The 22,383-nt window shown below is 38.9% G+C and overlaps 1 protein-coding gene across 6 annotated transcripts in view; it reads left to right on the plus strand.

Annotated features, from left to right (window-relative positions):
- Positions 1–22,383, plus strand: part of NIPBL (NIPBL cohesin loading factor) — a 168,252-nt gene that overhangs the window by 35,667 nt on the left and 110,202 nt on the right. The window lies entirely within an intron of this gene.

Below are 22,383 nucleotides of genomic sequence, written 5' to 3' on the forward strand. Positions count from 1 at the left end.
CTGCGTCCTGGTCTGGGGCCCCCAGCACAAGAAGGATGTGGGGCTGTTAGAGGGGGTCCAGAGGAGGGCCACAGATGACCAGAGGGCTGGAGCACCTCTCCTGTGAAGAAAGGCTGAGAGAGCTGGGGGTGTTCTCTGCACTAAAGGAGGCTCTCTGTGGAGATCTTATTGAAGTCTTTCAGTACTTAAAGGATGCTTATAAAAAAGGTGGAGAGCAACATCTACTCAGGCAGATAGTAAGGAGGAGACAAGGAGTAATGGTTTTTAACTGAAAGAGGGTAGATTTAGATTATATATTAGGAAGAAAATCTTTACTATAAGGATGGTGAGGCCCTGGCACAGGCTGCCCAGAGAAGCTGTGGCTGCCCCATCCCTGGCAGTGCTCAAGGCCAGGCTGGATGGGGCTGTGGGCAACCTGGGCTGGTGGGAGGTGTGCCTGCCCATGGCAGGGGGCTGGGACCAGGTGATTTTTAAGGTCCCTTCCAATCCAAGCTGTTCTGTGATTCTCTGATTATGTACCAGTGGCTCATTTTCAAAAGCAAACATTTCTGACAGATCTGTGATCCTGCTGTTTATATTCCTGCATCTCAGTCCTCTGTGTCACAGATACCTCCTTCTGTATTTAAACTGTGTGTGTTTGGGAAGTCCCTTTGCATTCCACACTGGCCTCCACTTCCCCCTCCCATTATATTAACTTTTACAAGACAAATTCTCTGTCAAACCTAGCCAAATCAGCCGTGAAACTGAGTTTGATTAGTGGAGCAACAGTACTAAACATTTGAGCATGCAAGTATAAAGTAGTGGATAAAGAGGTGTTGGATAGCAGTGTATTCTTGTAGGTTTTTGCATTTTTCTAACTTATTTATCGGCTCTTCTCTCTAAGAACACTGCCCTTGCTATTTCTTTGCTGCTGAATTGTGTAACAGGGCTATGAGAGGTCCTGACTGCTGCATGGTTTGTAGTTACAATTGTTATAACAAAACTGTTCTGTGAGCCAGTAAACCTATACTGGTATTCTGTAGTTCACGTATGTGTCATCGGTCGGCTGAAAAATAAAAACTCCTCTATTACAGCTAATTCTTCAAGCCAATAATTCAGGTGTTTTTTTTGGGGGGGGGGGGGGGGAGGGGTGGAATTTTCTATTTTGGGAACTGAATATTTCAGTATGTTTTTTCCTTCAAGTTTTAAAAATCTACTGTAGTACATCGCTGTACACGAACAGTCATTTCATCAATTTATGATCCCTTGATTCTTAAATTTACAGTATATAAAATAACACTGAAAATTACAAATTTAAAAGCAACTATATGAGCATTTCATTCTTAACTCCTTCAGTTTTGTGTAATATTTGCTTTTCTACCTTAATGAATTAAATCAACACTACTTGTTAACCCTTTTAATTAACCATCTTGCTTCTAATGGAATAAGCTTATTGCAGTTCCAAGCTGCATTTCACTCTACGTAAATGCTTACCTCTGCAAGGTCTCATCTACAAATACCCTCTCCATGTATACTAAATTTTCTCTCATGGTTATAACTTTATTTTGGCCTTTTTCTTTGCTCTGTAAAACTATATCGTCAAGTGGAGATAGTATTTCAGATAAGGAGACAATATTAATTCGTCATACAGTTTACTAAGATGGAGTGTGCACTAGCCAATTGCAGATGCATTTGTTACATATTTTTATATTTGTAATGTGGTTTTTGTGTTGTTTTTTTTGGTGGTCCTAGTAAAGGTACAGCTTTTGCTGCTGTGTAATTTCTGTCAGTGAGTTGATATAAAACATATCAAAAATGTGATCTTAACAGAAAATACTGAAGTATGGAATTGTGCTTTTTTATATCCTAAATACATACTGAAGCAGTAATCAGAAAAAAACTAATTAGTTTTTGACTGCCAGCTCTTTAAAAAACAAGTCATAATGACGTCTCTTTCCTTACTTTGTAGCTATTTTTTCTAGTTAAAGACAGACTGGAAAGTTCTATGCTCTTCAATACTGGACTGTGAAAGAGGGAGTCTTCGTAAGATTTTAGCAGTGAAGGACAGGGCATCTCCTCCTCTCTTCAGTCCTTTAATCATTAGTTGATATAAATTACTTAGACTTCTCCTGACTTTTTATTATTCTTCTGTATTGATCTCCAGCTGTCATTTTGCCAGTTTTTTTAGTTTGGGAAAAACATTTAATATTGAATGGTGTAGTTGAAGCAAGATAAGATAGCAATGTGTGCTGTATTTTGATAATGCCTTTGAAAACATGGTTGAGTTCCTGATAAGTGTCTGTGCTAAGCTCTGATCATTTACTCCTCTTTCTTCACTTTTTGTGCCTTAATCAGCTTGTAAATTATTTGCCTCCCTCTGCTTGATCACCAATTTCTATTACTACATTTCTTACCCTTTATTCTGGAAACTACTTGAAATTGGTTGTGTGTAAATTATATATTTGCAAGCATCATTTGTAGCCATACTTATCATGTTTACATAATTACTGGATTTTAAATGTCATAATTTTAAATCTTAATGAGTAGTTGAGTTTGATATCTGAGTTTCCTAGTTGCATGTTTATTAGTTTTAAGTTTTAACGGGCATTTACACTACTTTTTCAGATACTGAAAGTAGGACTTGATGATACTCAAACCACAAGGTCATTAGTGCCTTTTTGAAAGAGCTGTGTGCTTTTGACTGCTATGCATCCTTTGAGAGACCTGTTCTTGATCATTTGCACTTCTTCAGTTTGCAGCTTGATGATCTTCAGTCCCTTCAAAACTGTTGGATGAATGCCACCAAATGCTTGTCACTTACTGTATATAAAACATAAAAGAGTTGAAATATAATTACCCTTAGCATGTTTCTTATTTCAAAGTTTCTCAGATAGTATTTTGCTTTCTTCTGTGTTTCTATAGACAGATGCTATCATGTGATTCTTTTTTAATGTGTAGTCTGCATGTACTACATGTATTCAGCACTTTCTACCTTCAGAGAATTACTGCTTTCTACTTAATGAACTTTTTAATGTATCTTTGGCTAGTTGTTTCTCAGGTCTTCTAATTGCCACTTTGAAATTTAAATTACATTATTTGCATGACTAATATTGGCTATATAGTGGCTAGTGTTTATACACAGCCCAATATTTACACGCAAACATGCATATATATATATATATATATTTTACAATTTTTCCTTTATATGAAGGTTTTATGTAATTAATCTGTAGCAGGAATCAGTGGGTGTTAATTTTATGTAGCAGTCTTTTGTAAGCTCAGCATTAAAAACATAATTTTCTCTTTCACATTAAAATTTAAAAATTAATTAATTCTTAAAATTAATTTAAAAACAATTAATTCTTTCTATGCCTGCAATATCATTTTGGCTTGTCACAGATCTCAAATTTATGTTGTAGTTGCTTTAGGTTAGTAGCTCAATCACACTGCTTGAAGCAGCTCCTGTATTTTGGATGGTCTCCTGTTTTTGACAATAGACAGTGCTAAGACGTGAGAAATGGTTCTTGTCAAGACTAGTGGTGGTGTAAAATCCAGGTAGTCATGGAGATCTTTCTGACTTTGATATTTCTGTACAGGGCTCATCAGTGCTGCTGTAAACTAAAGGCTAAATATATTCAGATGTTTTCTATTCATGGAATGAATATTAAATTTATAGTCAGGCATTATTTGTCCTTAGTGAAGCCATGTTGGCTGTCACCAGTCATCTCCTTATTTTCCATGTGCCTTAGAAGAGTTTCCAGGAGGATCTGCTCCATTCTCTTGCCAGACACAGAGGTGAGATTGACTAGCCTGTAGTTTCCTGGATCTTCTTTTTTCCCTTTTTAAAATTAGGGGTAAAGTTCCCTCTTCTAGTCAGTGGGAAATTCACTGGACTGCTGTGACTTCTTGAATATGATGAGATTATCAGTCATCTAGCAACTTCATCCACTGGCTCCCTCAGGACTCTCAGATGTATCTCATCAGTTCCTATGGATTTGTGCACCTTCAGGTTCTTTAGATGATGACCTACGAGTGATTCTTCATCTCCCAGTCTTTGCCTTTGCTTTATGTGACTTGGGCAGAGCGTCTATAGCACTTGCCCATGAAGACAGAGGCAAGAAAAGTCATTGAGTATCTCAGTCTTCTCCATATCCCTTGTAACTGCATCTCCCGTTTCCTTCTGGAGAGGGCCCACATTTTCTCTAGTTGCCTTTTTATCACTGATGTACTTGTAGAAGCCTTTCTTGTAGCCCTTGTTGTCCCTGGCCATATTCAGTTCTGTCAGCATCTCTCTACTGCTCTGAGGTTACCCATCCTTGCTTTCACCGTCTGTAGGCTTCCTTTTTGTGTTTGATTTTGGCTCCTTGTTCATCCACACAGGCCTCCTGGCATTTTAGCCCAACTTCCTCTTTGTTAGGATTCATTGCTCCTGAACTTGGAGAAGGGTGATCCTTGAATATTAACCAGCTTTTTTGGGCCTCCTCTTCCCTCCAGGACTTTATCCAATAGGACTGTACCAAGCAGGTCCTTGAAAAGGCTGAAGTCTGCTCTCACAAAGTGCAGGTTTGTGAGCTTGCTGTGTGCCATCCTCTCTGCCCTCAGGATGTTGAACTCCATTGTGCTGTGGTCACTGCAGCCAAGGCTGCCTTTGAGCTTCACATTTCACAGAATCACAGAATTGTCTAGGTTGGAAGAGACCTCCAAGATCATCTAGTCCAACCTCAGCCCTAACACTAACAAGTCCTACACTAAACCATATCACTAAGGGCTACATCTAAACGTCTTTTAAAGACCTCCAGGGATGGCGACTCAACCACCTCCCTGGGCAGCCCATTCCAATGCCTAACAACCCTTTCAGTAAAGACGTTCTTCCTAATATCCAACCTAAACCTCCCCTGGCGCAACTTTAGCCCATTCCCCCTCGTCCTGTCACCAGGCACGTGGGAGAATAGACCAACCCCCACCTCTCTACAGCCTCCTTTAAGGTACCTATAGAGAGCGATGAGGTCTCCCCTGAGCCTCCTCTTCTCGAGGCTAAACAACCCCAGCTCCCTCAGCCGCTCCTCATAAGACTTGTTCTCCAGACCCCTCACCAGCTTCGTTGCCCTTCTCTGGACTCTCTCGAGCACCTCCATGTCCTTCTTGTGGCGAGGGACCCAAAACTGAACACAGTACTTGAGGTGCGGCCTCACCAGAGCCAAGTACAGGGGGACAATCACTTCCCTAGCCCTGCTGGCCACACTGCTTCTTATGCAAGCCAGGATGCTGTTGGCCTTCTTGGCCACCTGAGCACACTGCTGGCTCATATTCAGCCGACTATCAACCAGTACTCCCAGGTCCTTCTCTGCCAGGCAGCTTTCCAGCCGCTCATCTCCCAGCCTGTAGCGCTGCTTGGGGTTGTTGCGCCCCAGGTGCAGGACCTGGCACTTGGCCTTGTTGAACTTCATGCAGTTGACCTCAGCCCATCGGTCCAGCCTATCCAGATCCTCCTGCAGAGCCTTCCTGCCCTCGAGCAGATCGACACATGCACCTAACTTGGTGTCATCTGCAAACTTACTGAGGATGCACTCGATCCCCTCATCCAGATCATCGATAAAGATATTAAAGAGGACTGGCCCCAGCACTGAGCCCTGGGGGACTCCACTAGTAACCGGCCTCCAACTGGATTTGGCTCCATTCACCACAACTCTCTGGGCCCGGCCATCCAGCCAGTTTTTAACCCAACAAAGCGTACACCAGTCCAAGCCATGAGCAGCCAGTTTCTTGAGGAGAAAGGGCAGCCCCTTCCCACCAGCCCCTCCTTGTTGGTGAGAACGAGGTCCAGCACAGCACCTCTCCTTGTTAGCTCCTCTTATCACTTGGGGAAGGAAGTTATCATCAGTGCATTCCAGGAACCTCCCTGCTGTACTGTCCCTCCAACAGATACCAGGGTAGTTGAAGTCCCCATGAGGACTAGGGCTTATGAATGTGAGGCTGCTCCTATCTGACTGTAAAGGGCCTCATCCACTTGTTCTTCCTGGTCAGGTGGCCTGGAGCAGACCCCCACTATAATGCCACCTAGCCCTGTCTCCCCTTTAATACTAACCCATAAGCTAACAGTAAGCAACTCATCTGTCCCCAAGCAGAGCTCCATGCATTGCAGCTGGTTGTGGACACGGAGGGTGACACCTTGTCTTCATCTCCCCCTCCTGAGGAGTCTGTGTCCTTCCGTTGTAACACTGCAGTTATGGAAGCCATCCCATCATGTCTCTATAATGCCAGTAAGATCATAGCCCTGCGGTTGTGTGCACTTCTCCTGTTGTTTGTTCTCCACGCTGTGTGCGTTTGCATAGAGGCATTTGTTGGGCCCCCGATTAAATTGTTTTATTGGTTGAAGTGGATGGAAGGAATTCCTTTGTGTTCCTCTTCAGGTACTCTCCCTCTGACTTCTGATCCCTTTCCTGACTCTGGGCATCTATTGCAGATACTGACATTGGATTGGTAAGAGTCAGGTGGATTGAGGTTCCTCTACCCTGGCAACTTTCGTTTAAAGCTCTCTTCACCAACGTGGCAGGCATGTAGCTAAAGATGCTCTTCCTCTCCTCCAATAGGTGGACTGCATCAGCCTGTAGCAGACCAGGTTTCACAAAGAGAGTCCCTTGGTCCAAAAAGCCAAATCCTTGGCTGTAAGACCAGTCCTGCAACCACGCGTCGATCCACTGGATTCAACTCACCCTTTCAATGCCTGTTCCTTTGACCAGTAGGATCAAAGAGAGGCCACCTGTGTTCCACAGTCTTTTACAACAAGGGCTCTGTGGTCCTTCATGATATATCACAATCTGCTCTTGACAGTGTTTGTGGTGTCCGCTTGAAATGAGAGCAGTGGATAGTAGTGTGCAGGCTGTACAAAGCTTGGTAGTTTTTTGGAGATGTCTTTCATACAAACCCCCGGTAGGCAACACACCTCTCTTGACCAGACCCACTCCCAGCAAACAGGTGCCTCTGTACTTCTCAGAAGGCGGCCTACTGCTGTCACCCATTGCCTTTTCTTGGTTGCACTGGTTGTTACGTGGGGCACAGATCAGGCTGCCTTGTAGTATAGCCTGTTGTAGTTTAACCCAGCAGGCAGCTGAACACCACACAGCCATTCACTCACTCTCCTTTCTGTCAGTGGGATGGGGAAGAGAATTGGGGGGTGGGGGAGGAAGGTAAAACACTGAAAAAAACTGGACATGCACAAGTCCATGGGACCTTATGGAATGCATCCACGATACTGACAGAGCTGGCCAATGTCATTGTGAGAGTACTGTCAATAATCTGTGAAAGATCAAGGTGAGTGGGGCACCTAAGGTCTGAAAGAAAGCAAACATCACTTCAGGAAGGGCAAGAGGGGAGGATCTGGAAAATTAAAGGCTAGTGAATCTTACCTCAATCCCTGGAAAGATGGTGCAGCAACTAATCCTGCAAGCTATTTCTAAACACGTGAGGGACAGAAGGTGGTGAGGAGTAACCAGCATAGATTTATGGAGGGGAGATCACGCTTAATAAGCTTGATAGCCTTCTGTGATGAGATGATTGGCAGTGTGGATGAGGGTATGTTCATTTTTAACTCTAGTAAGACTCTTGATGCTGTGTCCCATAACATCCTAATAAGCAAACCAATGAAGTACAGACCAGGTAAGGACAGTGAGGTGGATCAAAAGTGGGCTGAACTGGGCTTTGTTAACAGGGGGAATGAACTGCAGCTGCAAACCAGTCACCGATGGTGTACCCCAGGGGTTGATACCGAGGCCGGTACTGTTTAGCATCTTTGTTAATGGCCTGGGTGGTGGGACAGGGTATACTTTGAGCAGGTTTGCAGCCAATACAAAATGGGGAGGAGTGGTTGATACAACATTTCGGTGTGCAGCCATCCAGAGGGACCCTGATTTGCTGGATAACTGGGTAGACAGGAACATCAGTCATTTCAACAAAGGGAAATGCCAAATTCTGCACGTGGGGATGGATAACCCCATGCATGGTGGTTAACCCTGAACAGGCTACAGGCTAACCAGATGGAAAGCAGGTTGGCCAGAAAAGGACATGGGGATGCTGATAGATACCAAGTTGAACATGAGACAGCAGTATTCCCTTGTGGTCAAGAAGACCATTAACATCCCGGGCTTCATTAGAAGAGTGCTGCTTGGGAGATAGTGGAGGTGATTCTTCTCGTTAGTGGTGAGACACACCTGGAGTGCTGGCTTCAGTTCTGCGCTCCCCAGCAGAAGGCAGACATGGACATACCCAGGTGAATCTAGTAAACAGCCATGAATATTGGTAAGGGACTGCAACTTGTAGTGTTTGAGGAGAGGCCGAAAGAGCGGGGACTGTTCAGACTGAGGTGGAGAATGCTCAGGGGAACATTATCAATGTATTCATAAGATTCCTGATGGGAATTCAGAAAAGAAGAAGGAGCCAGACTCTTCTCAGTGATGTCCAACAATGAGACAAGAGACAATGGGCACAAACTGAAACACAAGAAATTCCCTTTAGACATAGAAAGAAACCTTTTCTCTCTAAGGGTGGTTAGACACTTCAACATATTGCCTAGAGGGGTTATGGAGTCTCCGTCCTTGGAGTTACTCAAAACTCAACAGTACCCAGCCCTGAGCAAGTAGCTGTAGTATGTAGCTGACCCATCTCTGAGCAGGGGGATTGGAATAGGTGACCTCCAGAGATGCCTTCCAATCTTACCCATTCACTGATTCTATGATTTTTCTTTTTCATACATAATTCCCTTAAGACAGAAAAACTTACTCATGTTGTGCAAATCATCACGGCTGTTAAGTGCCAGCTATCTATTATGGAATTCTTTTATAGCATCACTTCCTGACTTCAGTAACTTTCACATACATTTTATTGCCAAAAAATGCAAAATCTGCTTCTTGTCCCACAGATATTTCAGAAATGGTGATTTATTGCCTAGAAACTTTATCAACCTTTTTACTTTTAATGCTTTTGCATTAACATAAATAGGAAGCTCTGTGGCATGTGGCGATTTTAAAAAATACTCCATTTCACATCTGCTATTTTATTAATTAAAATATTTTTCACCCCTCTTATTTTTCCTTGGAAAAATTAAGTATTTGATAAGCTAGTGGGGGCTCTGTTTTGTCTGTATTTCTGCTTTAAAGTTGCCAGTGCAGTGTGAGCATATAAAAACCACTTTGCAATAAAGAATACTTTTTTCGTAACTAAACTGCTGCTGACCATCTGTTTTCATTGGATTCTTCAGAGTCAATAGGATATAGAACAAGTTTCTTTAACAGAATTTTGATTTAAAGTATCAGCTTTAAAGTTCTTGGGTGCGTTATTGGAAATTGTGATGACAGCTTTCACCCATGAAGGAAAAACAGTGCTTTGAGCTTAAAGGCCATATTCCACCATCCTTCTGCATGCAGTCGACATTGATACTTCGTTCTAAGGAATAAATATGGTAACAAGAATCTCGTTTTAGACTTCTGCTAAAAATCCATTATGCTGGATTTCCCTGTCACAGTAGACGTATCAGTTCTAAAAGGAAATGACAACTATAAAAGATGATACTGATATCCCATGGAAACTGAGGAAAGTTGCAAAGTGATTCTCAAAAACAATGCTATGAAATAGGTAAATAAATTGCTATTGAACTGTTGAAATTTGTCTTCGGTTTTGTTCTACTTCATTGGAGTTTAACATTTCATAAAAATTTTGCTTCATAAGTGGCTATACTCTTAATTTTTTTACTTACTGATATAGTTAATATATATGCATGTAAAACAATCTGTAAATATACCTGTGACTTACTGCTTCAGTTTTCAACCTTGTTTTGGAAAAAAAGATGTTAAGCTAGATCTTCAGAGTTGAACTGTGCTCTAGGTGACTACAGAGCAAATTGTCACTTTGGAGACTGGTAGTGTGAACCTTTCCAGTTTCCTCAAATTATCATTTCAAATTGATTTCCAGCAAGAGTTTTTTCTTGTATGATATGTAATGGAATTTAATATTAGAAACTCTTTTGTCCATTATGCATTAATAAGCAGCGAGGTCTTTTTTAGGAAATTTACTTCTAAGGAGGTAGAAAAACATAATGGAAATTTTATTGAAGTGATTTCTTACAGCTTTCCAAGAGTGCCTGTCTCACGTAATATCTTTTGTGAAGTAGCGCTTGTAGAGGTTTTACATGCTTTGTGAAGGCTAGATACCAAAATTGCCTTCTGAAGTGAGAGAACTTGGAATCATCTTGGGGAATACAGCAAGTCCCAGTCCTTTTTCTAGCTTCAGAAACTACAATAAAGAGTGATTGTTAAGGACTTTCATTCTTCAAAGAAGTACTGAGGTCTGATAAAGGCATTTCTAGGAACCAGTATCTTGAGAAGTTGTTGTCATGTTTTTGTGTGTGTGTTGGTTTTGTTTGTTTGTTCAAATACTAGGATGCACTTTTCAGCATCACTCAAGCTTTGAATTGTGTACGGTCAGGTTTTGTGTGACAAGAATAGTTTCCCGTGAGGAGAAGGAGTTTGCTTGCACAGTCTTCCTGGAGGACGGGACTGAATTGAGGGGAGTCAGGTGGTCATTACAAGCAGCCATATACATTTCTACCACTGTTGCAAGGGTTGTAACCAGTGCTTTGAATCAAATAGAGAAGTTTCAAATGTGTCACCTGCAGTAAAAGTTAGTTTGGAAGAACTGACCAAATGACTAAGTTGTGCTTCCTTTAAGCTTGGGAAGCAAACCTATTGCTCTGGAATCCTTATGGTGTCTGTTAGTAATGGTTACTTCAGCAGGTCAAAGGCATAGTACTTCTTTATCTGAGAGAAGGGTTACTGGGGGAAAAGGGGAGATCTTAGGAACAGTTAGATTTGTGTCTGTATCCAGCAGTGTACCCTACTGGAAATGGTTTGATCTTACTGGAACTCTTCATTTCTCTTACTATTCATTACAAAGTTTGGGGCATTTTAGTTAAGTTTTTGCCCTATTTATTACAATTTCACAATTGCAAACTGTATCATGTATTCTTCATGAGAAGAGGAATAGGGTGAAATTAAAACAGATAAAGCAGATGAAGCTAATCAAAGCTAACGTCATGTAATGGGAATGTCATGTTATGCTGAAGTTAAAGCCTCAGTTTGTAGTGCATTGTGTCCTAGTTAGGGTAGTTTATCATCAGTAAAACTATGCAAGTGTATTAAATGAGAGTTCAACAAAGTACAAGTTTTATATTTAAACTTTTGGGATAGTTTAAATGCAGACTGATAATTTAGTGCACAACTGCTTTACAACTTTATTTTCCCCTGCAATTAGAAAGGGTACAGCTTTGCTGGTTGGTAATGTATTCTTTGGGGATGAACATGCATCTTTTTTGCCCTGGTTAAATAACTGTAGTGGTTATACTAAACTACAGGTACAGTATGGTTGGGGAAGTATAAAAGTTCGATCTGTGAGTCCAGTGTTTCCAGTTCATCTGCTTCATCTGATTGTAGAGAGCTTTTTTATTGAAAGGTCTTCATATTTGACAAAGCAGGAATAAGAAGCCTATGGCTCAGATAGAGTCGTAATAGTTATAGTTAAAATCTGGAAGTGGAATCTTTTTCAGTTCCATGAATCTGTGAATAGAATAGTGATGGCTTTGTTGCTTCTACTGATTGTATAGGAAGAAATACATGCGTCATTGTGGATACCTCTAACTTTGTTTTAAAAGATCATTGAGCTGGAGATGTTGTTACCCATTTCTTGTTGCAAGATGCATTTATAAAGGCACTGATGTATTTTGTGTTGGTTTTTTTGATTGTTTTTTTCCCCCCTATTTCTGTGGGGCTTTCTTGTTTGTTTGTTTTTGTTATGGTTCTTTAACAGTAAAAGAGTTAAAAAAAAAAAAAAGTGAGTATTTGTTGTACATGTCAGTTCTCTTCATGAAACTAACTTTGGTTTTTCCTTCAACGTAAGTAACACATTAACAAGATTAAAAGGCAAAGTAAAAGCTGCAACATGGAATAGCTTTGGAAGATTGGTAAACTTAAGCATAAGGTTAATTCTTAGCAAAATACAGTGCAATTTGTGGATTACTGATGCTCTTTTACCTTATAATGACTTTTTTTTTTTTTTTCCGAGTCTCTTGTCAGTCTACTTATGGTTTCGCTGCTTGAGCAAGGGTTTGGACAAGATGACCTCCCAGGGTCCCTTCCAATCTCAAAAATTCTGATTCCATGATTTACGGAGAAAAATAGTAATATATGCAAAGTTGTGGATGCATGAAGACCCTTTCTTCCTTCCCCCTCTTCCAAGGGCTTGTGTGGGCAGAGGGGAGAGAGAAGAACAACTATATGCAGTGTTGTTGGTGCATGCTCTGCTGTATTTGTTGCCATTGTCTGTGTACCTAATTGGCACTAAAAGGGATTGTTTCATGTAGTGGAGAGTAGTTACAGTAGTAGCTTGATGGTAATTTTTAGCCCTGTCAAATTTAAGTGACTCGTTTTCTGCTGTTCATTGTGTTGCATACTGAAAAAGAGAGCTCTGCAGAAATACCTGCTTGGCTGCAGACCACATTTTATGGAGGAACTGAATTAATACATAAATCTTGTACACAAGGAAAACAATAAAAAATAGAGGCAGGAGGGAGGCAGGTCAGGAAACAGTAAGATTGCCTGTTGTTTTCCTTCACTCACCTAAAACCTATGTTTGGAAAAGTTTGGTGAAGTGTAACAGTTTGCTTTCCGGCTTGTCTCTGTGCTGTCCTGAGTCAGCAGAAGCCCCATTCTGTATGAGCAAAGGCATACCAGCTGTAGTTATTGATTTTACATATTTAAACTTATTCTTCCTTCTGTCTTCCTCTCCAGTCTGTATATGTGCAGATTGCATGTACACACGCACACCTGTCTGAGAGGCTAAGTTGTTCCTTTGCATCTCTGTGACGTCCTTGGGAATTGTGAAGGACAACTGGAGAAACATAGACCTAAAGGAGTAGAACAAAACCAGACTAGAATAAAAAGACATAAACTTAAATCTTGGGTGTGGAGGGAAAAGGGCAGAGAAGGATAACTTCTTTGGTTAGTGGTCACAGTAAGTTTCATAGGCGGTTCTGTAAGCAATGCCTTGTGCATTCTGGAATTGCTGTGCAGGTAGTGTCCGAGTGACTATTACACAATTGTTGTGTTCTGTGTATTTTCAAAATAGTCTGCAAATGAAGTGATAAAGCAAATGCCTTTGTTACTGAAAACAGACAAAAGCTTCAGCTGATGCAAGTGCTACTAATGAGGCACATGAAAGCAGATAATGTACTCATTGCAGAAGTTTTCTTAAATAGTGATGCCAAGCATACTATTTTATATCAATATATAATTTTAGTGCAGCTCCTCAGAGGGAAAGTTTCTGAATTATTTTGTGTGTCATGAATTATGGTTGTGCTTTGCTCTTTTAAGTGAAATATATGTGTCCGTGTGTGTGTGTGTGTATATATATATATATATATCTGCTATTGATTACCTACAGTCTAATCTCTTTATATGACTTGGAGTGTTTCACTTCGTCTCCGGTGATTTGCCTTGGTTTTGACATTGTTTTCCCTCAAGATAAGCAATGGTTCAATCTCTAAATGTCACAGTGCTTCTGTTTTCTTCTGTTTGTTCTACCCTCTTCTTCTGTTCAAGTTTATACCAGAAGTTATGATAGAAATTTACAATGTGAAACTTAATTTTTTTCCTTATTCCATGGAAAAATGAAGTTGAAACTAGATTACAGATACACTATTTGAAGATGTGCCTAACTTTGTCCAAATAATTAGAAATAAAGGGATTGCTCAAACCTTGTCTACAAGACACTTAAGGTATCTAATGTAAACAGGAGGAATTCGTTTAAAGTGGATTAGTTGAGCTACATTAAACATTGAGTTGATATTTCTTATTCAGAATTAGTAGCTTGAATTCAGGTGTTTTTATTTTACTGCTAAATTTCATTGGATGAACTATATTTAAGTTTGAATAAAAATTCTAGACTGATCTGAGACAGTTAAATCTGATTTTAAAACAGATAAATAAATAAATCAGATTAGTGTTTTCAGGAATTTCTATGGATAAGGAGATTTTCTTCAAAGTAGGTTCCTTATTGTAGTTGTTTTTACAATAACTGGCTTGTATTAGTCCTACCCAGACAAACATTTAGCTGTTGTTTTGCTACAAATTATTAGTTCTGCAAATATGCTTTCACTGTTGGCAGCTACTCTGTATTCCTTTGTATTGCTGCTGGGCTTGGTAACTTGTTGAACTATTCCTTCAGTACCCAATGGAGATGAGCTGAGAACACTTAACATGGTGAGGTCAAACACTGAAAGCTCCCAAGCCTTTTTGTGCACGGACATCATAATTTTCATATTCCACCTGATTGTTATCGATGGAATATTTGTTTATGTTATGACACTGGTATTTTTGAAAAAATTGGAAGATGGGGAGTTCAAGTTTAACTGAAGTGATCATAGCCTGTGAGCAGCTTAGCAAACTGATGCTGCAGTTGCCAGGTAGCTTTGCTTTACGTTTGTGATATTTGCAGCTTATCAACACTAGGATATGGAAGATGGCCAGTAAGGTGAAAAAGACACTGCTTTAAAGAAATGCTTTTCTCATGACTGCATCCTTCCTGTCAGCATGGTTCGTGAGCTTAAGAAATTTCTCTCGTGTTTGTACTGCAGGCATAGGAAAACCAGCAATAGCAGCAAAAGTTCAGGGTGACACGGGACACTTCTGTGGTCAGCCGTCTGAATCCTTCCCCAGACCTACCACACCCCAATATAATAATATTCCTAGCTGTTGAGAGAGACGGGATTGTTACCATCTAGCCCCAGTTGTGCCTGGTGAGCAGGTAATCATTTGAGTTAATTTTAACAGTAACTCCAACACAGTACCTCTAGAGGTCGTGTGCTGCATGCCTTGGGGCTTATTAATAACTTTGAATATGCATGCTTTCACAACTGTAGACTCTGTTTCCTATGATAAGCCTTTGAGTTTATTGTGCTCCAAAAGTTTAGATAACTATAGTGTTCATATGAAGTCTTCACAGCTGGGAAAAAGCGATATCTTGGCTGAGTAGGGATGCTGTTTTACGTGCTTGTTGACATTCTCTTTATTTATAATATTGTCAGGAATGACTATCTGGCGGATTCTGTTTCAAAAAAGAAAGAAAAAAAAGAAAACAAACAAACAAACGTAAAAGTCAGGGACTCCTGACATAAATTAGACTTTTCTAGTCTAGTCTAGAATCGTGGAGCTCTACATTTAGGATTGCTAAATTAGTGTGCACAAAAAAATGTATTAAATACTCAGTTTTAGAATATGAACACTAACTAAAATCAGTTATTGAGATGAAAATTTTCATGTTTGAAGTCTTCCACAATTATTTACTGTTAAGTAATAAATTTATTTATTATTTATTTATTAAACACTAACACTGCATTTATTTCTTTTGATGTTACTTTTGCTCTCATGTTTAATCTTTCCAAGCAGTGTGGTTTTGCAAAATGTTAGTAATTTTAATTGAAATGCTAAGTTCCATGAATTATTTTGTAATCTTTTTTAGTGTTAGAAACCGTATTTTTCTTAGATTATCTTATATCTGCCTATTACATGAGCAGTACTCCTCTTGTAAAAAAAACCAGAGCAAATTTTGTGTAGTGAATACTATATAACTACAAAAATAACTGTTACCAATAATTGTGCAAATGCATACAATAGGACAGCACAAATGAAGCTTTTTATGTGGTTCTGCACATAGTTAGTAAAAACACTGAATTATTTAATAATTTTCTGCCAAATGATCAAGCCTTTCTGTCCCTCACTCGAATAATTTTGGAAAGCCTCAGCCCATTTCTTCCCAGTATTGTTTAATAAAAGTTTATGAATCACTGAGGGAATTCAAAGACAGAAATGCAAGATTAAAAGTTTGAAAAAAAAAAAAAAAAAACAGAATTAAATATTTTTGGTCACTTGGCTTTCAGCCATCCCTGGTTAAAGATCTAGTTTAATTAAAGAAAGAAAAGTCTGTAAAACAAATAAATTTAAGTGCACAGCTGTTTTTGGAAAAGGGCAGCATTGCTACCAGCTACGAAACGAGACATTCAAGAAAAGATTGGAAAAAACCAATTTAGTAATTGCTCTCTTATACCTCTGTCACAACTATTTCAGTAACAAAGATGTGTGCTGCATCCTACAGTGCTCTCTGTCTTTGACAGTGGTGACCTGCCGAACGAACCCTTTTAATTGCCTCTTACCTGTATCTGAGAGGTTACTTGTGTGTCTAAGCAAGCAAAAGTGCTGTGCTCAGTGAATCAAGCACAACTACAGATGTACTTTGTAAGTTGCAATGAAAATTTTAAGTAGAATATGTAGCGTAGATGGGAAATAAGTTGTATGAACTACTTAAGTTTTGCAGGTTTTCCCTTTGTTAAGTTCTCCTGACTCCTTCTTCCAAGCAAAGTTATTTTTTCACGTTAATTCTGTGTTTGCTTCTGAAGGACAAAAATAATTCAGTAGCGCTCAGTAGGGTCTGAATCTTTCACCTGAAGGGAGAGGCTCATAAAGAGGATATTTATGGTTTACGTTTAGAAAGATGTAAAAGGAACACTAATAAGCTCCCTGAATAACTGTATTCTCCCAGACAGAAGTTTTAGCTGCTTTATTTTGCAGAGCTGGTGAACATAACTAATCTACTGAGCTATTTCATGTCTAGTAGCTCTTAAAAGTTATAAAATACACAATATTTTTTCATGCACAATACAATTTAATTTTTCGAAGTATAGCACTTGGTTTAGGTTTGGATTATCAGTGACTCGATCTTGTATGACTTCTCTTGTGAAGAGGGGTGCTTCCTCTTTGGCTGCAATAAGCTACACTTGTTGATCATCACAACACTTCATAAATACAATTTGGTTTTCTGTGATTTCTTGAGAAACGTTGTGTTGCCTGAGTGAATAGGCTTTTAAATAGTACTTAAATATTTGTGTATGAAGCTCCTTTTAAAGAGTTCTTAGCTTAAGGCATCTGAATTAAATGTTTAAGATGTTATTTTTAAGTGGAGAACACTGTTTATAAGTCCTTTTTAATTTTTATATATATAAAAATGAACAAATGGGAAAAGTTTCTTGTGTTTAAAAGAAGGAAATGGCTTTAACAGAACAGAATCTTAATGCTGTTAGGGACCTACTCATTCTTTTCAGGAAATGCTTCGAATGAATCTTCACCCTTTGTATTTGCAATGTAGCAAGAAAAGTCAGTATTTCCTGCTAGACATTCATGTAGTGTAGATCAGGGAAGCTGCACTACCCATAGGTATTTGCTCTCTGCATGTGGCTTCATCTGGGTTTTGGTGATGGGCTGTGTTTTTTATATTTATTATTATTGTTGTTGTTATTAAATTTATTGAATTTATTTATTATGTTTTGGTCTGATTGTGTCAACTCCCATCCCCTGCAAGGAAGTGCTATTAGGGGTGTAAAGCACAATTACGTTTGATGGTAGTTTACCCTGGTAGAAGCAGTGCTTGTGCTCCTGCACCAAGGGCCATCTTTCCTTGAACCCACAGACCTCTCATGCTCCGGGTGCTTCCACCACCTTTACTGGTGTTTGCTGCCATTTACTGTGTGCCCCTGCCACCAGCAGCTTGTGGGCAGCAGCTCAGGCATCCATGTCCTTGTTATTCGTTACAGCAGCGGAGAGCAGGGTATGGTGGAAGGAGCTGCACAGGAAGAAGCTGGTTGCTGTATTTTATTTATTTATTTATTTATTTTTCTAAAGGCAGCTCTATATCCAGAAGCAACTTACAGCTGGCCCAGAACAGTACTTTTCACTAAGGCTTCTTTCGTTATGGTAGTTATGTGTAGTGATTTGAACAGCTACTATTGGAATTGCTTTAGGAAAACCCATTACATTTAAACTGGTTTAGGAATTATATTTGATAATTTTTATCTCAAACTTCTTAACCTTTCACTTACTTTGTCAGCGTCACTCAGAGCCACTTGCTGATGAACCAAACATACAGATGTCATTAACACACTGAACTTCATCTGGATTTGGTTTCTGTATCTACTTTTTTTTTTTTTTTTTTTTTTTTTTTTGAAACTATTCTGTATATAATGTGAATTTCCTGGGCTGGTGTGTTTTCACAGGCTTTTATTGTTAATGATGAGTTTTCTGGATTTCTGATCACCCTTTTCCCCACCCCTCCCCTTGCTGCCGCACACTCCCAGCCCTAATCTGGTAATTGAAGTTAGGTTCCTATCAGGTGGCTTTATAGTTCCTTGAGTTACTATTTTAACCTTAAGACAGCTCTATCAGTGATCAATAACTAATCACTTCTAATGCTGACTTTACAAGGATTGAGTTAGTGGTAAGAACTTTTTTGTGAATGATATTGTGAATGAATGTGTTAGTTTTTTTTCATGTAACTTAAACGTTAGACAGTGTTTTAGTAACCGTATCTCCTTCCTTAATATATATTAAAGCGTTTAGATCTGGAAACTTTTAACAGAATTGCTATCGTTGTATTAAACTGTAGCTCTGGTTTTGAAACCAGAAGTCTGCCCTCTTGTGGGTTATGTCTGTATTACTTACTCTGCTCAGGATCTTGAATGAGAACTAGAGGATATTCATTCATTCATTCTGTCTGTCTGTCCTCTCATTGCTGAATTCTATTTATTTATTTATTTTTCTATAGGGATTAGCTTGTAGACTGGTAACTGGGAGAGATTCATCTATATGTAGTAACAAGAAAAGTAGTTTATTGCAAGGTATTGAAGTTTAAAACAAAATATGAGGCAAAGATTCTTAGATCTATAGTAGCACATTTGCTGATTTGAAAGAAAAGAAAAACTCCACTGCTCCACTTAAATTATAAAACAGTTAATATATGAGCTGTGCCGGTTTACTTTTGAGTGTGCAGCTGCAGAAATCAGCTTTAATCATGGTGCTGTGGTTATATCAATACGATACTGCCCCACATATAAGAAATGAAAACCACTAACTGCATTTTTAGTTAGAATGAAAATATTTAAAAGACTTACTACGTTTCATTTAGTTTCAATTACTGTATTTAAAGTGTTCTATTTAATAGAATGCTTTTTAAAAAGAAAAATAGAGTCCTACTCTACTATAGCCATTCTTAAGATTTAATTTTAATTCACCTAATTTTATCTCTAATCTTCTCAGAAATATATTAGGTCAGTCATGTATACTTTTTTTTTTTTTAATATAAGGATATAATAAGGAATACTCTGGAGTATGAAGAATGAAATATTTAAACAAACATACTAAATTTCTGAATGCTGAGTTTGGTTATGGACCTTTCTGCTGAGCCTCTATGTTACTGTATATAAGCAGACATTCCCCTTTTTGTTTTCTACCACTCTCATGCATGAACATAGCTAAGCCATGGAAAAACTGGTATTGTTGTTAAGGAGATGAGAACATGTTTCAACCAAGGGGAGCAATTCATAAATGCAGGACTTGAATTTTGTGTGATAACCAGCGGTCAGAGTCCTACAGTTTTTTTGAGAGTCGGGTGCTGCAATATGTAAAAAACAAAATTTTAAAAAAAGGGGGGGGGGAGGAAACATACTGAAGTAGCACTTTAATTGTGTAGTTTAAAAAAATAGTTTATCTATAGCATAAGCTTTCAGTTTTATTTTCCTTGCTGTCATGCCTTGGCTTCTTGGTTTTATTGTGTATTATGATGATATATTTTCATATATTATTCTTAATACAGGCTGCCCTTTCACTGTTTTCCTTTCACTAAAGTGTTCTTTGTATAACTTTCTTTGTGCTCTGTAGTTTCTTCCTCCCTGGAATGTCTTTTACAGTATCCATTGTTTTATGGAGAATAAGAATCTAGATACGTATATACTGAATATGCAATACCTGATTTGCATACGTGTAAATTGGACGTGTATTTCTCTGTTTCAACTGCTATGCTCTGATTCAGTGTTTAAAAGTTTTCTAATGCAGCAGTTCTTTAATTTCCTTAAGTCAACCGATACTAATTATGTTCAGCTTTTTCACGTCTAGAGGTAGAACTTTTGCACCGCCTGTAAAAGCTACTGTACAAAGATGATAGTGTATAATAATATCTAAATATTGATAAATTTTGATTCTGCTTGACTGATTGTAAGCTGCTATAATGTACTACTTTTAACTCTCATTATAGTTCAGGAATTTAAAAATATATAAAACAGAGTTATTCATCAGTCAAGCCATTAATTGTTGCATGCAGTTCCACTGGTTTGTATGAAAAAACCTATTTTGTCTTGAGCTGTCAGTTCTTTCTTCCCTAACTGCTTGATATTTTGAATTCCTTAAATGAGTGATTTTACTAATGTTCTTGGTGACAACAAATTCTAATATTAAGTTTCACTGGACCTCAGCCTCTAGCTCTGGAATTGAATTCCACCTTTTTGCCAGTTGTATAACAGATGCAATTTTACTCTCAACACAACAGATGTAATATTTGGACCCAAATATTCCCATGTGGTTTCTTTGTATTGTGTTTGTTGTACAAACTAATCTCATTGCTTAATCCCATCAATCTCTTTTTTTTTTTTTTTTGTCTATTCTCATCTGTTTACTCACATCATCACACTTACAATAGCGTAGTCCTGTAAGAGTCTTCTTGAATCACCATGCTTAGTTCCCTGCTGGTGCAGGCAACCACATCCTGTCCCTTCTGTAACATCTGCACAATCCATTTTTAAAGTAATGGTATTACTTGTCTATACTGCTGGGAGGAGGCTGTTCCAGAAAGTGGCTGCTCTCATGGTGAGAAGCTCTGTTCTGATTTCCCCCTTGCTTGCATTCATTCCTCCACGTATTGTTGTGTTAGCATTGGCCTTTAGCATTCCTCCTTTTCACCCTCATTTGACTGCCATATAGAGAGCAACCACATTCCCTCTTGACCTTTGTTTTGTTAGCTAAACAAACTAATCCCTTCTATGTTCCTCTTACAAAGAAAGTTTGCCCTTCTCCTGACCATCCTAGCTTGCTGCAGTCCCAGGTCTGGACCTTGCCAGCTTGGATTTCTTATTGTGTAGCTGTGGAGGCTTCTAATCTGTCTGGTTTGGGAGGAATTTTCCCTATTGAATATCTATATAATTTAATTATTGTGGCAGTAATACCGGGAAAGAACTTGCATTAATAGTGACTGCCTCCAATGTTTACACCTTCCCCAGGCTATCAGGAAGTGAAAGTGATAAGGTTTTTTTTTCCTTGCTTCTGTGTTGCATACAGGGTTTCCAATAATACTACCTACTGTTACGGCTTTAGTCAGTGTTGATATGGTTTCAGTCAGGAGAAATAGATTATCAGACATGGCCTTTCTGTTGAACATATAATTTAATTTAGAAGTGTTAACAGCTCTCATGAGTTTGATGTTGCTGACTCATCATGGAAAAAGTTAGGTTGTAGGTTTGTAGGGATTTTGTTTGTTTGTTTTTTAAAGAATTGCTTATTTACGGAAGTAGGAAACCACTGAAATTCTGCGTATCTTGGTGTTAGTTTCAGGTAAAGAACCTTGACTAGTATTTGAAGCTGCTCTGGGTGCATGAAAGCTGTTTTCTCCTGGTTCAAAACAAAACCCTGAAAACCCAAACCACAGAGTATATCTGTCTGCAGCAGTTTCCTTAGCTAGATTTTGCACCTGTAATGTACTATATTTTTAATAAACAAATGTATTCTAGTGGTAAAGTATGAGACTGTAGCAGGTGTACAAAGGAAGTCAGCTCTTTATCAGTTCTGTTTAACCTCAGTGTTGGTACGTTTTTCAAAGAATTCAATTGCATGTAGATAGGGAAACTGAAAAGTTAACGTTGGTGATTCACAAAAACTTTCAATAGAAGACTTAAAATATGCAGTTTCCTTCTCTTGCTTAGAATCTGTATGTATTTATTAGCAGGGGTGTCCTGTATATTGGTATTGGTGTTGGAATAAGAAAGAAAGAAAGAAGAATTATTAAGGAAATGCCAGTATCCTTTTGTTTTGTATGTATTGTGTATGTGATTCGCAAAAATGTTGGTTTGTAAAGTAATAAAAGCAAATTGTGATTTCAGCACCTTTAGTAGCCAACATAAATGCTTACGGAAAAATTCTTACTATTTCACTAAATGTTGTCCTGGTTCCAGTTAGGACAGAGTTAAGTAGCTCATAGTAGCTGGTAGGGTGCTATGTTTTGGATTAGGATGAGAAGAGCGCTGATAACATGCTGATGTTTTAATTGTTGCAGAGCAGTGCTTACACCAGGCCAAGGACTTTTCGGCTTCTCGCTCTGTCCTGCCAGCGAGCAGGCTGGGGGTGCAGCAGGAGCTGGGAGGGGACAGACCCAGGACAGCTGACCCAAACTGGCCAAAGGGGTATTCCATACCATCTGACGTCATGCTAAACA

The sequence above is a fragment of the Anser brachyrhynchus genome (genome assembly GCF_964034855.1).
Source record: "Anser brachyrhynchus genome assembly, chromosome: Z".
NCBI lineage: Eukaryota > Metazoa > Chordata > Aves > Anseriformes > Anatidae > Anser > Anser brachyrhynchus.